This window comes from Erinaceus europaeus, chromosome 9 (assembly GCF_950295315.1).
Source record: "Erinaceus europaeus chromosome 9, mEriEur2.1, whole genome shotgun sequence".
NCBI classification, from domain to species: Eukaryota; Metazoa; Chordata; class Mammalia; order Eulipotyphla; family Erinaceidae; genus Erinaceus; species Erinaceus europaeus.
The window spans coordinates 88,465,556-88,479,336 of record NC_080170.1 but is presented as its reverse complement, the minus strand read 5'-3'; the positions used below and the strand labels follow the sequence as shown (position 1 = coordinate 88,479,336).

The 13,781-nt window shown below is 38.0% G+C and overlaps 1 protein-coding gene across 12 annotated transcripts in view; it reads right to left on the bottom strand.

Annotated features, from left to right (window-relative positions):
• Positions 1–13,781, bottom strand: part of ZBTB20 (zinc finger and BTB domain containing 20) — a 768,805-nt gene that overhangs the window by 103,973 nt on the left and 651,051 nt on the right. Inside the window, exon 8 of one of the 12 annotated variants that reach the window (XR_009551651.1) lies at positions 5,249–5,565. The exons of the other annotated variants lie outside the window; for them this stretch is intronic. The gene's annotated coding sequence lies outside the window, so the exon portion shown is untranslated. Of the gene's footprint in view, positions 1–5,248; positions 5,566–13,781 lie in introns of those variants that run through there. 12 annotated transcript variants of the gene reach the window in all.

Here is a 13,781-nt window from a genome sequence, read left to right as displayed (position 1 = left end):
CCTTCTTAACCAAGTTAAGATTTAACTTTAATTTGACATGCAATTTCTAAAATTTTTCTTTAATATTAAGAACTAAGAGCTGATATTTAAACAAGCTACAGCTATATTTCCAAACATGCTAAATTGTGTAGTTATGTGTCTCTAAATTTTCTGTTATACACATGTGTGCCTCTAATACTTACCAGACAATAGCAATTTGTTCTGAATTATACAGACCCATTTATTCCCTTATTTTTTGGCTGGCCACACTGTTCATAGAGCAGTGATAGAGTGTTAATATCACCCTTCTCTGCTCTCATCAGTGGATTTATACAAATCAGTATGTGTCGTCTGGCCCACTAAAGATTCAGTCTTTGCTTATCTTTTGACATTTACAAGAGGTGATTGGACAAATTCTTCACTGAATTAGCAGAGCACAATGGAAAGAACACTTGGCTAGGTTCAAAGACTCATGCCTACATTTGGTTCTTCTAGTTGCTTTGTGTGGTTCCAGAGGTGGCGCAGTGGATAAGGCATCGGACTCTCAAGCATGAGGTCCTGAGTTCAATCCCTGGCAGCACATGTACCAGAGTGATGTCTGGTTCTTTCACTCTCTTCTCCTATCTTTCTCATGAATAAGTAAGTAAAATAAAATAAATAAACAAATAAATAAAAGTTGCTTTGTTACTTGGATTGCTTCTCTCTTCTTGGCCTCATTTCTACCACATAGAATTCAGATACTAGCTAAGACTTTTCTTTTTAAAAAAATTTTATTAGTCATTTAATAATAATTGACCAGATTGTGGTATAAGAGGGGTACAATTCCATACAATTCCCACCACCAGAATTCCATATCCCCTCCCCTCCATTGGAAATTTCCATTTTCTTTATCCCTCCGGGAGTATGGATCAAAGATTTTTATGGGGAGCAGAAGGTGGAAAGTCTGGCTTCTGTAATTACTTCTCCACTGTACATGGGCATTCATAAACCCTCTTGTCCTCTTATGGGATTCTACAGGACCTTGCCTTCAATGTGGAACAACAGTGGTAGAAATTGCACTACTCTCTGAAGGGAGGCTAGGTCAACACACTCTGCCACTTAACTAAGACTGGTCCTCAAATGAGTGCAGCGTAGAATGTTCCTAGCTATGACCATGGAGTGTGAGCTCAGACTGACAAGGATACAGGCTCCTGTGCTAAATATGAATAGACATGGGCCCTAGACCAAATCAATGGGGTTTACAGTTAGTGGTATTTATATATTTTCTCCATATTTGGGAGCTACTCTCTGCCCTGATCCAGCTATCTAGTTCTATCCTCAACTCTGATACCATCTTCCCAGACAATACTCCTAGCCCACCTGCATGTTAGCTATTGGGCTCAGTCAAAAATCAATAAAGTCACGGGCCCCTTGGAATATACATAAAATAGACTTCCAAGCTCCTTGCAACATGAAGACCCCCAAACCTCACCTGCTATATTTTTACCTTTAGGTTCTTGATTATTAAATAAATTGTTCTGCTTTATATCTTAATGCTTTTCAGCCACCAAGTTGCAGATGCTACCATGATGCCAACCTGACTTCCCTGGGCAGATAACCTCACCAATGTGTCCTGGAACCCCACCTCTCCAGAGCAACCTAAGATTTTTCTACAAGGCTCCTTAAGTTTATTGCACTATAAAATTCTTAAAAATGGCATTTTTATCTTAGATGTGATAAAACCTTTGCTCAATACTATTCCTTTATTCCCTCAATTTTCCTTTATTATTTTCCAAACCTGTTATCCCTTAAAAGACACCATCTTAAATCCCATCACTTTTCCTTTTTTTTTTTCTTTCTTTTTTTACCAGAGCACTACTCAGCTCTGGCTTATGGTGGTGCAGGAGACTGAACCTATGACTGGAGTTTCAGGTACAAGAGTCAGTTTGTGTAAATATTATACTATCTAACCCTGCCATTTTTTCTTTTTATAGTCATGTACTTAAGTTGTTATATACTCACTTATCTTTTCCCATATCCTAGCTGCTTAGAATTTAGTTAATTTAGTTAGTTAACACTTTCTCTTCAGAATGTGAAGGTAGAACTTCAAAATTCCATAAAGAGCTCTCTTTTTTTTCTCTTACAATTACTCTTGCATGCAAATTCCATAAATCATAGTCTAGGACTCCATCTAATGCTCTAACCTATACTTCAAAATATTTCACTTCACTTACAGATTTAGTATAATCCCTATCAAAATTCCAGTGACATTATTCAAGGGAATAATAACAAGTATTGCTGAAATCTGTATGGAACCTACACTACTTAGGTAAAAGAAAATATAAAATATTAATCATTTGTAACAATATAGATGTAACTGAAGGCAGTTATGCTAAGTGAAATAAATCAGGGAGAAAGATAAATACTAGTTGTTCTCACTCAGATGTGGGGCAAAAAGAAGCAGGACAACGGACTGGACAAAATCAGACCAACACAAACCTTTGGATTTTGACCACAGAATTGAGATTACCTGGTTTATTTGGATGGGAGGGGGAGGTGGGGGCAGAGGAAGTAGGGAGTCCAGTGGATCTTGGTAGAGCTCTACTCCTACTTTGCCAGTGCATATGATACAGTGATGTTCATTTCAAGAGGTGTGACACTATACTTCTTTTTTTTTTCTTGCCTCCAGGGTTATTGCTGGGGTTCAGTGTCTGCACTACTGATCCACTGCTCCTGGAATTTATTTTTTTTCCCGTTTCTTGACCTTGTTGTTTAAGGTTGTTGTGGTTATTATTATTGTTGTTATTGATGTTGTTGTCGCTGGATAGGACAGAGAGAAATCGAGAGAGGAGAGGAAGACAGACACCTGCAGACCTGCTTCACCACCTGTGAAGAGACTCCCCTGCAGGTGGGCAGCCCGCCAGTCTTTGCGCTTTGCGCCATGTGCGCTTAACCCACCGCGCTACCGCCCAACTCTCAGAGGGACCATTACTTTACAAACTGTATATTTTAGAAGTACAGTGTTGGGCGGTAGCACAGCGGGTTAAGCACAAAGGATCCCGGTTCGATCCTGGTTCGAATCCCCCCCTCACCCCGACTGCCCACCTGCAGGGGAGTCGATTCAAAGGCAGTGAAGCAGGTCTGTAGGTGTCTCTCTTACTCTCCCCCCTCTGTCTTCCCTCCTTTCTCCATTTCTCTCTTTCCTATCCAACAACGACCACTTCAATAACAACAACAATAAATACAACAATGAAAACCAACAAGGGCAACAAAAGGGAAAATAAAAAATAAATAAGTAAATATAATAAAATTTTAAAAAATTAAGTAATGGTCCCTCAGTATTTTTAAAAAGTTTATGGTAGAGCTAAAGAAGAAAAATATTTGCCAGTTTTAAATCTAGAAGTTTCTTATAATGGCCTCAACCCGAATATATAATTTGCCACAATCCGTGACCAACTTGGTATCACATTGTGTCTAGGATATGAAAACTGCCTCCTCAGTCCAAACAGTTTCAATTATTGGACTATCATAGTTCTCACTTCAATCCTCTGGTGTATCTCTAGCACACTTTAAAGTAAATGTAAATTCTGAATTCTTAGTTCATCTAATCTGTCAAAAATGAGTGTCACTGGTGTATTTCTAGCACACTTTAAACCAATTGTGAATTCTAAATTCCTCGTACTGATTGCCCTCTAGCCTGTCAGAAATGGGTGTCACTAAAGTGTACCTATATTTGTTAAATAATCACCTTTTCCTCCTGGTTTCTTTGCATTGAAAGTTCGTCATTATGTCAGAAACGTTCATCTCAAAACTATTCCCACATAAGCCTACATCTGTAAATAAGACTTCATGTACTGAAAAACATTTTTTCTTCTTCCAAATTATAACTTAAACTTTTCATCTATTAGATAAATTTACTACTAGGTAATTGAAAATCTCTCAAAATGAAGTTAAAGTCATTCTAGCACCTTATCATACTTTTAAAAAGTCATTATATTTTAAATGTATACAGCACTGCTTTCTTTTTTAAATATTATTATTTATTTATTGTTGGATAGAGACAGAGAGAAATTGATGGGGGAAGAGGAGATAGAGAGGGAGAGAGACACCTGTACCCCTGCTTCAACACTCATGAAGCTTTCCCCTTGCAGATGGGGACCAGGGGCTTGAACCAAGCCCCTAGTGTACTGTAATGTGTATGTTTACCCACGTGTGCCACCACCTGGCCTCTACAGTACTGCTTTTGACTCTTCTTCTTCTAGCGTTTGCCTACTGATGGTTAAGAAAAAATGGTGGGGGTGGGAGGAAGACAGTGATACATGCTTTACCATGTGCAAGGACTCAGGTTTAAGATCCAGGTCCCTACGTGCAGTAGTAAACTTCACTGGAAGTGAAGCAGTGTTGCAGGTTTCTTTCTTTCTCTCTCCCTCGATTATCTCCCCTTTCCTTTCAATTTTTCTGTGCTATCAAATCAAAGAAAGAGAAAGGAAAAAGAAATAGTCATCAGGAGTAGTGTACTTATCATGAGGACACTGAATCCCAGCAATAAGCCTGGTGGCAAAAGACGGAAGGTGGGAGGAGAGTGAGAGTGAGAGTGAGAGTGAGAGAGAGAGAGAGAGAGAGAGAGAGATTGAGAGGGCAAGGGAGAGAAGGAAAAGTAGTAGGTGGCTTAACTATTGTGGCTTGATTACTGGGAGATGAAGAAGAGGAGGAGGAAGAGAAAGAGAAATGGAGGAGGAGGAGGAAGAAGAAGAAATTAAAAAAAAAACCAACCCATCCAACTAATCTGTCTTATTACTTCAAAAATAAACTATTTAATTTTCCTGATTTTTTAGAACTTTCAATTGCTATGCCAATAATTATTGAATTGTATTGTGGAGGAATCATCTTAAACAGTTTACTTAAAGCAAAGGGAATAATCAGAAGAAGAATATTATATAAATATTCCATAAAGCACTTACATGTAATAAAAAAATAATACCCAACTGAGAGTTTCTCAAATTTATCTTAAGTATTTAATGCTATGTTGATAAAATTATATTTTAAAGTAACTTTGATTTTAAAACACTAAATTTACACACCAAGAATTAGACACTAGCAAAATCCTATAGTCTGATTTATTTCTCTGTAATATATCTGCCTTGAGAACATCAGCAGGAATACCAAAGAAATATGTCCCTCATGGGATCAACTATATAAAAAGATAGAACACATCATCAGCACAAAAATCATTATCCATCTAATTTCTCCTATTCTTGATGGCTCCGGTGAGCCTCTCTATCACTACTGACTAGGGTTAAGATAGACCTTAATGGATTAATTAAACCAAAGCTTGACTGCATTGCAGATCAAAGAGGGTGAGATCGTAACACAGATGAGGCAACAACTGTGTTGGTTTTTTTTTATTTTATTCAAATTTACAAGACTAGGATACCCTCAAGTGCTGTGCATTTATATTGTATAAGCAGTCTCCAAACTTAAGACTTGCTGTTTGTTGTCTGGGTATTCCCCTCAGCATTCACAAAATCCAATACTTGGATATTTATCAAAGTTTTTCATGTAAGAAATTAAATGTTAAGACATTTTCTTCAGGAATATGGGGAGCATCTGGAAGAGAGGTAAAGCAATAGAGGTAGTGTGGATACTCGGAGAAAGGACCAGGATGCAGAATAGTCACAAAGAGCCCACAGTCATAAAGTCACCGGGGACACACCCAATGGCAGCTGTCGGAATGGAAACCTTGAGAATTGCTCATTTAAAGAGAATTTTGAAATTCAAATGTAAAATAAGGGGATAATTCAAAGGGCACAATTTAGGGTATTTTTCTTCTTGTAAAAGGATGAGGAAAAAGGAAAGAAAGAAAACCCCAAAATACTGTACCAGAATGGCAGTTTCCTTTCTCTTAGAAGGATCAAATCAGCATATTAATGACACAAAAACCTGGATGTAGAGTACTAAATATGTTAGTATTTAGAGGAACACACACACACACACACACACACACACACACACACACACTCACTCACTCACTCACACACTCACTCATACACTCACACCAGCAATACCTCACTCTGGAAATCGTGAGACTGTCAAAGACAGACTATGTCATTAATATCAAGTACAACCTTTGAATCTAGAAAAGCATCTATTAAGCTATACTAAAACTAACAAACTTCATTTCTAATAAAAAGAGAGTATCCTTTAAGGATTGCAGAAGGAGATTTATCTGGGAAGCTTTGGATTTATTTTTATTTTTTGGAAAGACAGGACAAGCTCCTCTGAGGGTCAGACTGGGCCCACCATTTTGAGTTCCAGTGAATTATAACTAATCAGAAGGAAAACAAACCTATTTCAATGGCTTCTCTGAATTTTTTTTTTTAAGATTTCATTTATTTATTAATGAGAAAGGAGGAGAGAGGGGAAAGAACCAGACATCACTCTGGTACATAAGCTGCCAGGGACTGAACTCTGGACCTCATGCTTGAGAAACCAATGCTTTATCCACTGCACCACTACCTGGAACACAAGCTTCCCTAAATTTCAAAAGCAAGTAAAAGTCTTCTGTCCTCTAGTAGATTTCATTTGTGGTTCTTGCATTAGGGGTTAACTTGCATTAAGCTTCAACAATAACACCTCTCTCAAGAACGCAAGTCAGTTCTCACTAGAGAGAAGAAAAGAACTGTGACAATGGAAAGGTTTCTTACCTCAGTGGTTATTTAATATATTTATTTTGTAAATAAAAATACTGATTACTTGGCAATAGCCACAGAATTAATTCAGCAGCTGGCAATTTTACTAGTAATAAATCTAGACATGGATTTTAGACTATACAAGTTCCAATGGAATTGTGTCCCTACAGGCCTTTTATTTCAATATAGATGTGCGTATGTATGTATGTATGTATATACAAATGCATGTATATATGTACACATGTGTGTGAAGAGTAAGAGATATGCAGTTATACAGATATATGTATAAAATATGCTGTAGGGCAGTGAAAATAGAACTGATAGAACTGATAGTAGCATTGCTGCCATCATAGTCAAGAATCCACCCGTTGGTTACTGTCAGCTGTTTATTTGACAAACACTTAGTGAGCTCCAGCTATTTTCAAATTTATAAAGGTAAAAAGTGTGTGAGATTAGACAGTTCATGGTATTTTAAAAAGTTTGCAAAATAGTTGTTTCACATTCGCAATACAATCACCTAAAATATCAAGGATTGAGAAGCCATGTTCTTTTCATTGGGTGAATATAAAACACAATTATTAATGTTGAATCATGAGAGGATGCTGCCTCTAATCTCTGCATTCTAGTATCAAATACTAGAAATAATTTGAAATATTCCTGGTACCCTAGATCTAAATGCTGAGTCATCGATTTCAGCTGTTCTATGCAATTGGGCATGCTTTCTCCTCAATCCCCTTATCAAGATCCCAAATTCACTGTATTAAGTATTTCAAAAATAGGGCTCTCTGGACCTTGTTGCTCTGCTTCTGACCAAGGGTAAGGGTGGAACTGGGGATAAAACAAAGAACCTGGCTGAGCCATGCTTCCAACACTACTGCATGCCCAAGCGATTTCACTTACATTATATTTTAGTATATACCACAGCACTATTGTTTCATTAGAAATGAATAGAAAATTGAGTGATTAAGTCCTGAAATATAAGATTGGTTCACAAATCTGATTTTGGAGAAAAGTCACTAGGGGCCGGGTGGTGGCACACCTGGTAAAGCGCTCATATTACAATGCACATGAGCTAGGTTCAAGCCCCTGGTCCCCACCTGCTCACATCATGAGCAGCCAGTCAGTGTTGCAGGTGTTTCTATTTCTCCTTTTCTATCTCCTCATTTCCTTTCAATTTCTCTCTGTCTGTGTCTAAAAAAAAGAAAATGAGGGGCAGGCGGTAGCACCGTGGGTTCGGCGCACATGGGGCAAAGGGCAAGGACCCGAACAAGGATCCAGGTTCGAGCCCCTGGCTCCCCACCTAGGTCGCTTCACAAGTGGTGAAGCAGGTCTGCAGGTGTCTTTCTCTCCCCTTCTCTGTCTTACCCTCCTCTCTCCAATTCTCTGTCCTATCCAACAAAAACGACAACAATAACAACAATACTAACTACAACAACAATTAAAAAACAAGGGCAACAAAAGGGAAAATAAATATATAAACATAATATTTTTAAAAAGACCCCCAAGTTAAAAGGAGGGAGAAGTAGCTAATAGCTTAGACCAAAGAACACACCTTGTCATCAAGCATTTCCTTTAAAAATAAGGCAGGAATAGAATATCATTTGAGTGTCTACCACACTTAGATACTACATGAGGGGATTTACAAGCATCTCATTTAATCCTTATAAAATATTCCAGACTAGGCAATCAGGTGGTAGCGCAGTGGGTTAAGTGCAGGTGGCACAAAGGGCAAGAACCCGCGTAAGGATCCAGGTTCAAGTCCCCGGCTCCCCACCTACAAGAGAGTCATTTCACAAGCGGTGAAGCAGGTCTGCAGGTGTCTATCTTTCTCTCCCCCTCTCTGTCTTTCCCTCTTCTCTCTATTTCTCTCTGTCCTAACCAAAAACAATGACATCAATAACAACAATAATAACCACAACAACAATAAAACAAGAACAACAAAAGAGGAAATAAATAAAAAAGTAAGTGACAATATAAAAAATAGAAAATGAATAAATAAAAATATTTTTAAAAGACCCCAAGTTAAAAGGAGAAAGCGAGGAAGAAGTAACTAATAGCTTAGACCAAAGAGACCACCCTGTCATCAAGCATTTCCTTTAAAAATAAGGCAGGACAACAAGGGCAACAAAAGGGAAAATAAATATTTAAAAAAAAATAAGAAAAAAATAAGGCAGGAATGGAGTATCATAAGTGTCTACCACAGTTAGATACTATACTAGGGGATTTACAAACATTTCATTTGGTCCTTATGAAAATATTCTAGACTAGGGAGTCCGGTGGCGCAAAGTGCAAGGACGGGCATAAGGAACCCAGTTAGAGTCCCCGGCTCGCCACCTGCAGGGGAGTCACTTCACAAACGGTGAAGCAGGTCTGCAGGTGTCTTTCTCTCCCCCTCTCTGTCTTCCCCTCCTCTCTCCATTTCTCTGTGTCCTATCCAACAATGACATCAATAACAACAACAATAAAACAATAAGGGCAACACAATGGAATAAATAAATAAACAAATAAATAAAAAATATTAAAGACTAGAGAATATTAGTTCCATTTCTCTAGGTAAAGAAACAGAGCCACCATAACATTGTAGCTTGATCATATATGAATGTAACTTACACCATTAATATGTGGAGTCAGATTAGTCTATCTACAGAACCTCTGTTCTTTGCTAGAGGGAGAACCCTGAAGGTCAAGCAACTGTGAGTACCACTGGCAATATTTTTAGTTAATTTCTGCTATAAGGTGTCAGATTGTGTGCAGAAACTAATATATTTTCTGCCACCTTAACAATTAAATACAGTATGAATAAATTGACTTTGAGCCCACTAAAACGTATATGATATAAAAAAATTAAATAACATGTACAAGAGGATTTTTTTTTATTTATAGAGCTCCTCTGCCATCAATACTTTAAAACACAAATAAAAACTCCCGAAATCTTACCATGTTAAAGAACATCATACACAGTCCCCACGAAAATTTAGAAAGTCAGTTATTCATAAATTGCCAGTGGATTGGGATTTAGCCTCAGAACTATTAAAAGGTGAGCATATAGTTTGTGCAAAAAGACTTCATCTTTCATACAGGGTTGACAACATGCTTACCTTGTCTTCTATAATGGGAAAAAGGTTTGAGTTTTTCTTCCACATATGAAGGCTTAACTGTGGGGAAAGGTTGTTTAAATAGAAATAGCGTGTTTCTTTCCTAGTGATAGGCCAAGGCATTAGGACACACACACACACACACACACACACACACACACACACACACACACACACACACACACACACACACGTTCAAGCTTCCTCACCTAATTTCATATAAAGCAGAAAAAAGGAAGAGAAGTGAGAGAGGGTATAAATGAGGGAGAGAGAGGAAGGGACAGCAGGAGTGTCCTCTCCAGAGGGCTACAGAAAGTGAAAGTATGCAAAGAGCGAGCTGAGAGCAAGGCAACTCCTAGCTCTCCAGGGATGGTTCTTTCCACCAGCTCCAGAACTAAAGCCCTCTGTGGCCTGAATGATGTTGGAAGAAGGAAGACACTGGACAGGAGTTAGTGAATAATATTACAGAGCTTTTCAGTACCTTCTCTACCACATATAAACATAATTATTCTAGAAACACAGTAGTCTTTCAGGATATATTTAAATTTAAGAAAAAGGTATATTCCAAATACATTGAATGTGCTAGAATACTTTCATTTATTATTATTATTTTATAATTATTATCTTTGTACAACAAGATTTCACTTTAATTGTTGTGTTAAAGAAATTAAAATAAATAATTAAATAAGGGACTACGGTAGACAGGGACTGCATAATAATGACACATAACCAATATTCCAAAATCAGTGACAGGAGTGTTGACAAGTCCTAAAGTCTTGGATGTTTGTCTAATTTTTCTACAATCAGAACCACAGGTGAAATTTGGGTTATAATAAGAGATCAGTAAGTAATATTGACAGCTATAATAGCTCAGCCTCTACTGAATACAATTCATAGCAGGGATTCCAAAGATTCACCCAGCTTGGAAATAGCTTTCACATCAGCTTTGCAGGTAAGCCATACATACCAGGGAAAGGAAGCATTGGCACCAAAATTTGCTAGTCATCTTCTACCACCTTGACATGAGTTAGCTGAAGGCCAGGGAGAAAAACGTATATGCAGTCAGCTAGTTCTTATGCAGACAGCAGAGACAGGGGAAACCACACACTTGTATTTTGCTAATGTAAAAGTCCCAGTGGAAACATTAGCACTCAAAGACATTAATGTGGATTTGGGACACTCCCTGAAGGATTTTGATTCCATTAGAAAAAAAAAAAAAGAAGAAGAAGAAGAAAGAAAGAAAAAAATGACAGTGACAGATATAATCCTGCTTTGATATGTTTAATGTCATTTAAAGAGAAAATGCACCCATTTACCTCAGGCCAGGACACCAAGAGTTCAAAAAGTGAAATATCATTTCTCAGTGTAAAGAAAAGCTTGGAAAATATTATGTGAAAATTAATTTGGCATGGGTCTTTGAAATTTTAGATTTCTGGGATGAGCAAATGGGTACAGTTTTCTTTTAACTGTTTTTGAACACCATGTGTTGAGAAGAAAACAACAGAATGGCAATTGCTCATCCAAAATGCTAACTTGTGGCATGGCACAGTCAAGATGGCCTGCCACAGCCAAAAAACAGGTGTATGCTATGCCTCTCACTTCAGTAGCATGCATGCCACATGTCCCTGCATTCGGCAACCTCTCGCATTTGCTTTTGGAACCTTTCTGAGAGGGACAGTAAACATGACTCAACAGAATGTCTAGCCTAGTAGGGGCTGGCTCCCCCAGCTTTCTGTGAGACAGATTTTCTGAGGAAGAAGCAAGGGAAAACTGGAATAACGTATCTATTTTGAAATTCATTGCTCTATCATGTCCTGTGCCCTGGCATGAAAGTGACTGGCTTCAGATCCTTTTGAGTGGATGAAATTTAGGGTTGAATCAGGTTAGAGAACAATGATAATCATTTTGTGTGGCTGGAGAGGACCTATTAAATCAGCTCTCTCATTTGGGCTGCAGGCACAGTTAATGCAGCTGCTACAGACCATATGCATCCAACTTTAAAGCTTAGAGTAATAAACCCTAATTCCTTAGTTCCATGGATAAGCTCAAAACATAGATAGCACAAAATTATTTGGTGTATGGGTGATGCTTGAATCTGACATTATGAATCTAATGACACTATGTTTACTTCAGGAATTTAAAGATTTTGATATGGACATAGGTCTCATTAAACTATATACCAGTTCCAGGGGAAAAGTAGAGAAGATAAAAGAAAGTGATTTTTCTGGGTTGACGAGATAGCATAGTGTTTTTATTATTTTATTATTTTTTTATTATTATTTTTTTTAGCATAGTGTTTTTATAAAAAGACTTTCACACCTGAAGTTCTGCAGTCCCTGGTTCAATCCTCAGCACTACCATATGCCAGAGCTGTGCAATGCTCTGGCTATATATAAGTAAATTTCTTTCTGTCCTATAAGAACTCTGATAAAGAGGCCAAATTAAAACTCATGATTACTTCTAAGCATTAAATAGGAATGACTTGTATTAAACCAAAGTATATCTATCTTTCAGGGTTGATAAGGTCTAAAAATAAAGATATAGGTAGAAATCAAAATACTTATTTTAACATAAAAGTCGAAATTTTGTGGCTTATTCTATGACTTTAGTTAATGACTCCATAACCATTTATTAAAAACCTACTATGTGCAAATACTGTCAGCCAAGAGTATGGGTGAATGGAAACTATAAACATGAAATTAGGGGGGAAAAACATTCAGCTGTACTGATATAATTGATTATTATTTTTTGATACTTTAATTTCTGTGTAGGCACAGAGCTCAGAGAAGAATAATCTGCAGCCAAACACTTCTTTACCAATGTTAGTTTTATTCATTTAAATTACAATATTCAACCTGTACACTTTAGGTGCTGAAAGTTATATGAACTCCATAGACACAGTGTCTACATTTTTAAAGCTCACAGAGCAGTGGCAGGAGGAATGAAACACATTAGCATACTCCAGTTCAATACAGTGTATAATCAGTGCCACCTAAGATATAAAAATATTTCAATAGCTTTGAAGAATCAAGAAAGACTTTTTGCTAAGAAGACTCTTATACAGACCTAGAAAAATGACACAACGCACAGGAAGTAAGGTATCCACACCAAACTAGCCATCAGTATACACAAATGCTTACTTTTACTGTGAGGGAGAAAGTACTTTTTTTTTTTTTTTTTTTTGCCTTCAGTTGCTGGGGCTTGGTGCTGGCACTAAGAGTCCACCGTTTCTGGGGGCTTTTTTTTTTTTTTAATTTGATAGGACAAAGAGAAATTGAGAGAGGAAGGGAAGAAGTTAGAGAGGGAGAGAGAAAGACAGACACCTGCAGACCTGCTTCACCGCTTGTGAAGCATCCCTGCTGCAGATGGGGAGCAGGGGCTCAAACTGGGTCCTTGAGCATATCCTCCCACTTAGTACTATGTGCACTTAACTGGGTGTGCCACCACCTGGCTCCTGGAAGGGTATATTCTTTGTATCTGCCAACACCTCTCACACTGACTTGTTCTGTAATTAGTGTTTACCAAAAGCATGCATGGATGGAAGAGAAGTCAATATGGGCAATATGGAACTGTACCAGATTTACAAAGTTACATCATCATCCTCTTCCCATACTAAAAATGTGAACAGTTCAGTTTTCTATTCACTCCAGGACAATGGGAGGTATAGATCACAGCCTTGTCCTCCCAAGTGAGGGAAGCGCTTTGTCCATTTGACCTTGCCACAGTCCTCACAATGCTCATAACAGTAACAAATGAATTTCTCAATAATCCCCAAAAAGGATGCACCAGAAGTTATGCTTCCTAGAAGTAATGATAATAGAACTGGGGTGCTACAAATAAGCTAGGATCCACACAAGAAGGCAGCCTTCCACGATAATAGGAAATAGAATTTGAATACTGGGAGTCAGACAGTAGCACAGCAGGTTAAGTGCAGGTGGCACAAAGCAAGGACCAGCTTAATGATCCTGGTTCAAGCCCCCGGGGCTCCCCACCTGCAGGGGAGTTGCTTCACAAGCAGTGAAGCAGGTCTGCAGGTGTC